Source organism: Pholcus phalangioides, unplaced genomic scaffold, assembly GCF_987345545.1.
Source record: "Pholcus phalangioides strain wild (caught in Gottingen) unplaced genomic scaffold, Ppha-v1.0 ptg000031l_1, whole genome shotgun sequence".
Lineage (NCBI taxonomy): Eukaryota > Metazoa > Arthropoda > Arachnida > Araneae > Pholcidae > Pholcus > Pholcus phalangioides.
In genome coordinates this window covers 4,902,266-4,910,653 of record NW_028301621.1, presented here as the reverse complement: position 1 = coordinate 4,910,653, position 8,388 = coordinate 4,902,266, and the positions used below count along the sequence as shown (strand labels likewise).

The 8,388-nt window shown below is 38.7% G+C and overlaps 1 protein-coding gene across 2 annotated transcripts in view; it reads left to right on the top strand.

Moving 5' to 3' along the window:
- The first annotated feature begins 6,932 nt into the window (after positions 1–6,932).
- The window catches only part of Cad87A (cadherin 87A), a 672,761-nt gene continuing 671,305 nt past the window's right edge, over positions 6,933–8,388 (top strand). For both annotated transcript variants that reach the window (XM_089252829.1, XM_089252827.1), the window contains exon 1: positions 6,933–7,109. The gene's annotated coding sequence lies outside the window, so the exon portion shown is untranslated. The remainder of the gene's footprint in view (positions 7,110–8,388) is intronic.

Genomic DNA, 8,388 nt, shown 5'->3' with positions numbered 1-8,388 from the left:
TCGACTAACTTTCAACATCCTAGATCATGGTGACATCAACAGAGTCGTACATGATTTGGAAGAACAACTGACATACAGTAACCTGCATGAATACATTATTAAAACAGATGTAAATGGAAATCAACTCGTACTGACTTGCACAGATCCATTAGCAGCGAAAATTATAAGTTTGGAGGTGACCAATAACTTCAAACTTAAATTTCACTTAGAAATAACCAGCGACATAAGATATAAATTTTAGAAAAAAGAAGAGCACGCTTCATCGAAATCAGTGTGTCTAAAAACGCAATTTCACTGAATTCAAATTAATCCTGAATAAAAAAAAATTTCAAGCTAAAATTTATCTACTGCACACTAAAACTATGTCTCAGCAAAGTCTTAAGGGGCCCATCAAACTTTTACAGTATAACGCTGACCGTGCACAGGACACAACCGAATCGTTCGTAACAATGGCCGGAAAAGAAGGAATTGATTTCATAATGCTGCAAGAGCCGTGCACCAAAAACGGACAACTGCACGGTCTTCCACCGCACTGGAATAGATGGTCATCCACCAACAATAAAGCTGCAATAGTATGTACAAATTCCAACATTCATCCAGCCACAGTATGCAATACAACTTCCACCACAGCTGTTAGAGTATGTCTGAATCACAGTGATCTCATTATCATCTCGGCATACTCTTCTCCGTACGAAAACTTATCTTCTACAATTGATGAAATTGAAAGAACAATAAAGAGCAACAAAAACATACCTATATTGATTGGATCGGATCTGAATGGTCATCACTCGTTATGGGGCTACAGAGATGAAGATTCCAGAGGAAGAACAATTTTACAATTTCTACAAAAGAATCATCTCATACTACTCAATCAAGATCTACAAACTCCAACGTATGTGCACGGAAAGTCTAAAGGATGGCCTGATCTTTCCTTCTGCAATTCTCCAACGCTTTCGGCTTCTACTTCGTGGGAAATAAGCGACAAAGACACCTTGGGCCAACACAAGTACATTCGAATGAATCAGCATTTCTGAGAGCATTTGTGTTTCATCTTATCCTCGATATCACGTAACAGAGAGAAAATTAAGGTTGCTTTGCAAAAAGCTGCAAGAACCTCTGAACAATTTATTGAACGAGCTGAAACACCAAGATACATATAATAATCAAGGATCACTAACCTTAGTAGAGAAAATCTTGGATCTTTTAACGACTGCATGCAGTAATACTTTCACTTTAAAAGTTCCCAAAACTATTTCCAAATTATCATGGTGGAATGAACATTTGACTAAAGAAAAGCGGAAACTTCGTGCAATGGAAAGAAAAATAAATTACGTAAAAGAAGATGACAGACCAGGATATATACTAGAATTTAAGAAAAAGCGTGCTATTTTCAAGAAACTAATTAGAAGCACTAAGAAAAAACAATGGTATGAATATTGCATCCGAATGAAAGAACCTTACGGGAATTGCTTTAAAACAACGAAGAACAACAAATATTTCCCGCCGCAGCTCCTTCTTCATTTGCAAGATAACCAAAAAATAGATATTGTGCAAGCAGCTGGACGTCAATTAAATCTTATTTATCCAGATCCGATCCGGAACACCGATCTCCAATCTCGTGACATTCCACTGCACACAAGAGATAAGACTATCACACACATGGAGATAACAAGAATCATTAACAAGTTAAACAATAGAAAGGCACCAGGTGTGGATGGAATTTGTAACAGAACTATCAAAAAACTTCATTGTCAGTTCCCTTCTCTATTCTATATCTTGTTCAATAAATGCCTGGACATTGGAACCTTTCCGGAACATTTCAAAAATGGCATGCTATTATTATTTCTGAAACAAGGGAGGAAGCCCGAAGACCTTGACTCTTACAGACCCATAACATTATTATCGAATGCTGGGAAGATATTTGAACGTATACTCATAAATAGAATGGATTATTTCTTAAACAAACAGAATTGGTTCCATCCGCTACAGTTTGGATTTAGAAAAGGGAAATCGACAGAAAAAGCAATAGACAACATGATGCAAGAATTGAAACGACAAAAAGAAAAGAGTAATTTCTCTGCTGTGATCCTTCTCGACATCAAGTCAGCATTCGATAATCTTCGCCATGAGCTCATATATAATAGGCTATCGTCAATTTCAACAATACCTGATAATTTACTTAAAAGCACTTTAAGTATTTTAGAAAAAAGAAGTATATCTGACAGATAGAGGGCCTGCAACAAAGACACAGAAACAGGGATGCCCTCAGGGCTCCTGTAGTGGTCCTTTGTTTCGGAATGTTATTATTAACGACCTTCTCAAACGTCATTGGCCAGACGATGTATGCCTGCAAGCATATGCAGATAATATCATTCTTATAATATCAAGCAACACATCAAAATCCATCAATGAAACTGCAACCCGATGTCTAAAAGAAATAGAACAATGGCTTGAAATTAATCACCTGCAACTTCACACTAACAAGATTGCATATTTCTGGCCTTATTGAAAGAAAGGACGCCTGAAAATCCAACATGATAACAAACACATCAAAAGAACACGGAACTTTAAATATCTGGGAATCAATTTTGACGAAAAATTTAACTGGATCTACCACATTGACCAACAAGTACTTAAAGCTCATAAAACACTCCAGTCTTTCTATAGGATTGGGGGCAGCAAGTGGGGTATTAACAGGCTATTCAGAAATATCTATTATCGAACCATTATCATCCCCCAATTATCCTATGGATCGAGTATTTGGTTTGCAAACCCCACCTGCAGAATGAAACGCAAGATGTTGACAGCTCAAAGGCAATACTTACTTTTTGTAACAGGTGCATATAATACTACGCCAACTAATGTGTTACAACTTTCCACTGGAAATTTACCTTTGGACTTTCAAATAGAAGTTATATCGAAAAGAAGCCGACTCCTTCTATTAAGACACAATGTCATATGTAACGATTTCAGTCTACTAGCATCTGCATACGAAGAAAAAATAACCTCATGGCCTCATCATCCAGCCATAGATCTTCAAGATAATCAGCTCATCACTGAAGAAAAATACATTCCAACTGCCATCAAAATATATACGGATGGCTCGAAAACTTCTAATGGAGTTGCTTCGGCTTTTGTCGTCTTTCGCAACAACGTCATCATACACGAATGGTCACAAAGGCTCCAAGACTTCAACTCTGTTTTCCAGGCAGAATTGTATGCTATTCATCAGGCAATTCTCCATATACTACATGAGAACGAACCTATTCAGATTATATCCGACAGTCTTTCCAGTATTCTCGCGCTTAGAAATAATTTTTCCCCCACCCGACTTGTACGACAAATCAGAGCAAATCTAATTGACAAGCCCAACACTTTCATCTCATGGACCAGGGCCCATGTGGGTAATCAAGGGAATGAATTAGCAGACGCACTTGCTAAAACAGCTACTTCATCAGAGAATATGAACTCTGATGTTTTTCCTCCCTGGTCTCATGCCAAACACAAGATACTTTGTGTAACGAAAGAAACTTGGCAGTCCAGATGGATTGATGGTGAACAACGGGGCAGAAAGGTCTTCCAAATCATAAATAAGACCAAAATCTTCAACCAACCATGGATTAGAGAAAGGACAATCCTATATAGTGAGCATGGCCCTGTTCCGTATTACTTAAGGAGATTTAAAATATCTAAAAATAAATTATGTGCTTGTGGGGAAATCGGAACATTTCCTCACTATATTTGGTCGTGTCCAAGCACTGCATCCTACCATCAGCCCCCGATTAATCTAAAACATTTCCACGTCTGGAAACGTCAAGTAATAAAAACTAAAAACTGGGCTGACATCATTAAACTTATCAACTTTCTAGAGGAAAATCTGTCGTTACTGCACAGCAAAAATGAAGAAGATCTCTTTGAATCTGATGAGAGTGGTGAAGACATCCCTGTCTTCACCATGGTGACTAGATCGATGGCCAGATCAGCATTGACACCCCAAATCTAATGACTACGCTGAAATTGTAAAAATGTGTTCACATTTTTTTCCTTCTCTCGGACTGTGACGTGCATTGTGCTTACCACAGATGTTTAATTTTTACTGTTTTTTGTGTTTCCCATAGTGATTTAACTGATGTTTATTTTCTACTCCTCATATACATATGTACTTGAACGGACTGTGACGTGCATTGTGCTTACCACAGATGTTTAATTTTTACTGTTTTTTGTGTTTCCCATAGTGATTTAACTGATGTTTATTTTCTACTCCTCATATACATATTGTACTTGAACGGACTGTGACGTGCATTGTGCTTACCACAGATGCTTAAGATTTGAATATTTCTTGTGCTTACCATATTTGCATTTTCGTGTTCTTCATATTTGCATTTCTGTTGTTCCCCGTTTTTTTTTTCTCTCGGACTGTGACCTGCATTGTGCTTACCACAGATGTTTATTTTTCATTGTTCTGTGTTTTCCAGTGTTATATAACTGATATATATTATATATAACTGATATATATTATATATAACTGATGTTTTCCCCCACCCTTTTCATACATACTGAACTGTGACGTGCATTGTGCTTCCACAAATGTTTAATTTTCACATTATTTTGTAAATTACTATATATATTTTAAGTCCCCCCCCCCCCATGTACTTTGAAAAAATGTTCTCATGTTTGATCGGGTAGGGTGGATGGATTTGATGGGCTGGGGAAGGTGTTGCTACTTTTCCAACAGATACCCTTTACGTTAGAGGTTCCGTAAGGAATATTAACGTGGGTATCTGTCTGGTAGTTCAAGTTCAAGCCTAGGGACCCTACTCCAGGATGTGGGGGCCATGAGGGTGAGAGATAGCACTTTCGAGGGGGATATTTTGTTGGTGATCCTTATGAAATTTTCGATATTCTTTTCGATATGTAGTATTCTTTCTCTATAAGTTGTGTGCATTTTTTAGCATCAAAATAAGTCATTCCTTTATTTTTCTTTTTCCTTGATATGAATCTTGAATCAACGAAACAAACGTATTTTCCCGCGTATAATCCGTAAATGCGAATTTCGCTAGTTTGTGGGAAAAAAAATCTTTTAAACCCCCCCATGAATGCATTTCATTCATCAATAATGAAATGTTAGAATTGGTGGGGGGTTGCTCGCCATGTTTTTGTGGAAAAAATGTTGATTTCCGTACTTGCATCAATACTCATCCATAAATATTTAAAATATTTTTTTGTAAATAAATTTTCAAAGAAATTATAGCTAATTAAATCTCTCTCAGAAAAAAACAGGTGTAGACAACTTTCCTAGCCAACTTCTCTAAACTGAAATAATTAGTAAAGTAATTTATGCTGCTTCTCTGATTTAATCAATTAGGAAGAACTGGGGGGGGGGGGGCAGATGTGAGTTGATTGATCGAGTGACCCCTCTTAAGAGCCATATCATATGGGAAGATGAGTCCGTCCCGTATTTTAGGGGACCGTAATGACCAGCAATAAGCAATAAATCGCCCCCTTCGACACATCACCCTGGATCTGCACCTGAAGAGGTGGGCGCCGACTGCTGGTTTTGCACTGGGCGCTACTTTTTCTAAGACTGACACTGTAGCAGAGCAACATTAGAAAAATGTTTGACGACCATAAAAAAATATTAAACTGGATTTTTCGTATTTGAATACCTATTTTTCCCTTTGCCATGGCCGGAACTAAAGCGGGGAGAGGGGGAACTGCCCTGGGCAGAAAATTTTGTGTAGGAACAAAAACACTTGAAAAAACCATTGAATTGTATAGTTGGGGGTGGTAAAACCATGTTTACCCTCTTCTCACAAAAATCTTATTTACGGCTGTACCCTTTTAAAATAAATAACATATCTACACCATAGTCCAGGGGGTCTTCAACCTTTCTTGAGTCGCAAGCACTGTTTATGCTTTATCTTTATAGTGAATTTATGGCTTGAAAAAAAACAAAAAAATTATGAGAATCATATCAGGCCCCAGGGCTGAAGCGCTGTCAGCCCACCCTTGTGAGAACCATGGGACCCTCTGCAGTGAATTCAAAATTCAAAGTGTGAAAGACAAAAAAATAAAAAGAAAATCGTTCCGGGCTGTAGCCCTGTCAGCCCCATTCTTGCGGGAAACGTGATCAGAGTCGGCTGCCCCTAATACTTGGGCCACACGATCCTACACGTGTGGATCGTCTTAAGAGGATCGTGGGCGCCCGGGCCAAGTGATTTTCCTAAGGATCAACCTGGCAAAATTTCGAAAATTTCAACCAGTTTTCATTTTTGGGAGGCCCTTTCTCCTCTTGAGGACACTGGCCGAGCCCGGGTGGATCAATGCTTTTAGACAGCACTGTGGAGCTGACAGGGCTCTAGCCCGAAACAATTCTTATTTATTTTTTTGTGCCCAGGACCGGATCGTGAATCCACGAACTACGCGGTCGGAGAAGGCGCCAATTGGGGGCGGGGCGATTTTTTATCACAAAACACAATTCGCTTACACTTGAAAAATATCCAGAAATGGCCCTGTTTGCGCCCTATAAATTTGTCATAGAGGCCTTGCTGCAGTATATGATTGCCGTGTCAACACCTCACCTACTACAATTACAAAAAAAAACTAGCTACAGTATAAACTAGTGTCATGGTTGTGTAAGTCTTCAGGAATGACACCACCGGGATTTTTTTTTCTATGGGGGAAAAAAAGACGATGAGTAGTAACACACACATCACTCATTCAATGGCCTTCAGTGCGTTGGCTGCAAAAGATTTGACAACACACCAAATAGGAAAATCAGTAGGTATCAGTATATAGAAGCTATTCCTCCTCCCCCTATCCAAGACCGGAAAGAGACAATGTGGAATCAAAAGAAAGAAATCAACATCAGCTCAGGCGAGTGTCGGCAGAATTCCCAATGCAAAGCGGAACCGGTTTGTCCTGTTGCCTCAGAAGAAAACCTCCCTTGTATAAGAAATGGTGTCTCCATTTTGGTAGAAGTAGCTGTTGATTTCGGTCGTCGTCTTGTTAAAGTGCCCGAAAGATGATTCCGAGGATCGTAATAGCCAAGTGACATACAGTTGGAGTATTTCCTATAAAATCAGTGATATTGTTGGCATCTGAAGCAGGTAAATTGGGAAAGAAAAATTCTTCCATTTTGTTTGTCACCAACTTATTTTTAATATAACTTTTCAAATACGTCTACCATGATAATGGTGTATTGAACGTTTTAGTCGAAGCAGCCTTTTTCGTGCTTCCGATAGATAATTCCTACTTTGAATAGAGAACTCTCCCGAGTCCTTTTTAGCTATCCTTAATAACGGTTCTGCTGGCCGCGCAGAATGCAATTTCTTTTTAATGCAAAATTTGTTGGGTTTAACATGTTGGAATCTGGTGAATTACAATGGAATTAAAAAATTTGTTTTAATGAATAAATTATTTCATACTTTAGTCAGGCCCATCATTTAGGGGAGGGGGTCCCGGCTTTGAGAAATACACTAGCAATGATATGTATATATATACACAAACAAAGGGATTTGTTCTTTGTCCCCTCTGCCTCGGAAAAAGTTGAATGACGGACATGACTTATACGTCAAGTTTCTTTTCCTAGGTGTGCGTGCCAGGGCTATGACTAGGATTTGGGGGGGGGGGGTCCAGGAGAGAACAAACTTGATTTTTTACACGGATTCATACAGAGCTGTAGCAATGCCCTGGGGCCCCAAGCTTTAAGAGGAAGCTAGTTTATCAGATGTGAAAGATTTTTTATATCTGACTGACCCAGGCAATCCTGGAGCAAGGGGTCCCCTTTATAAGCGGAGATAAACATGAAAGGCTGGGGAAGGGACATGATGATGCCAATTAATATATATATATTCATATCTAAATATTTGAATTCATATATACATTCATATGCCATACATACCAGCTCAGTCATTCACGCTGGGGGGGGGGGGGACGAGAGTAGGGCTGACGGGACGTTTTTCATTTTTTGTTTATTCGCGCTATAAAATCTAAAAAGGCACAGTGGAAGTCTGTCTGGGGCCCCACAAAAGATCCCAGCCTAGGGGCCCAGCTTCATTATATGAGGGCCATGCATGGATTCCTGCAGTCAAGAAAATGGCCCTGATGTACAAGAAAATAGATTATGAAGACAGAATTGAACATGACAGAGAAAAACATAAAAATAAAAACATTTTTTATTTTAATATATAATTTTTTTTAACTTTATGTTTAAAAAATTATTTTTTATTTTATGCTTCAAGAAATAGCTACTCTTCCAAGAGATAAAAAAATACCAGTGGGATTTCTTAAAAATTTACTCCCGCCCAGACCAGCATCAGACTTTACCCGGTCCCCCATGTTCAGCCCAAAGGGCCGATTAAAAATGGGCCAGGTTGGCCTATGAAG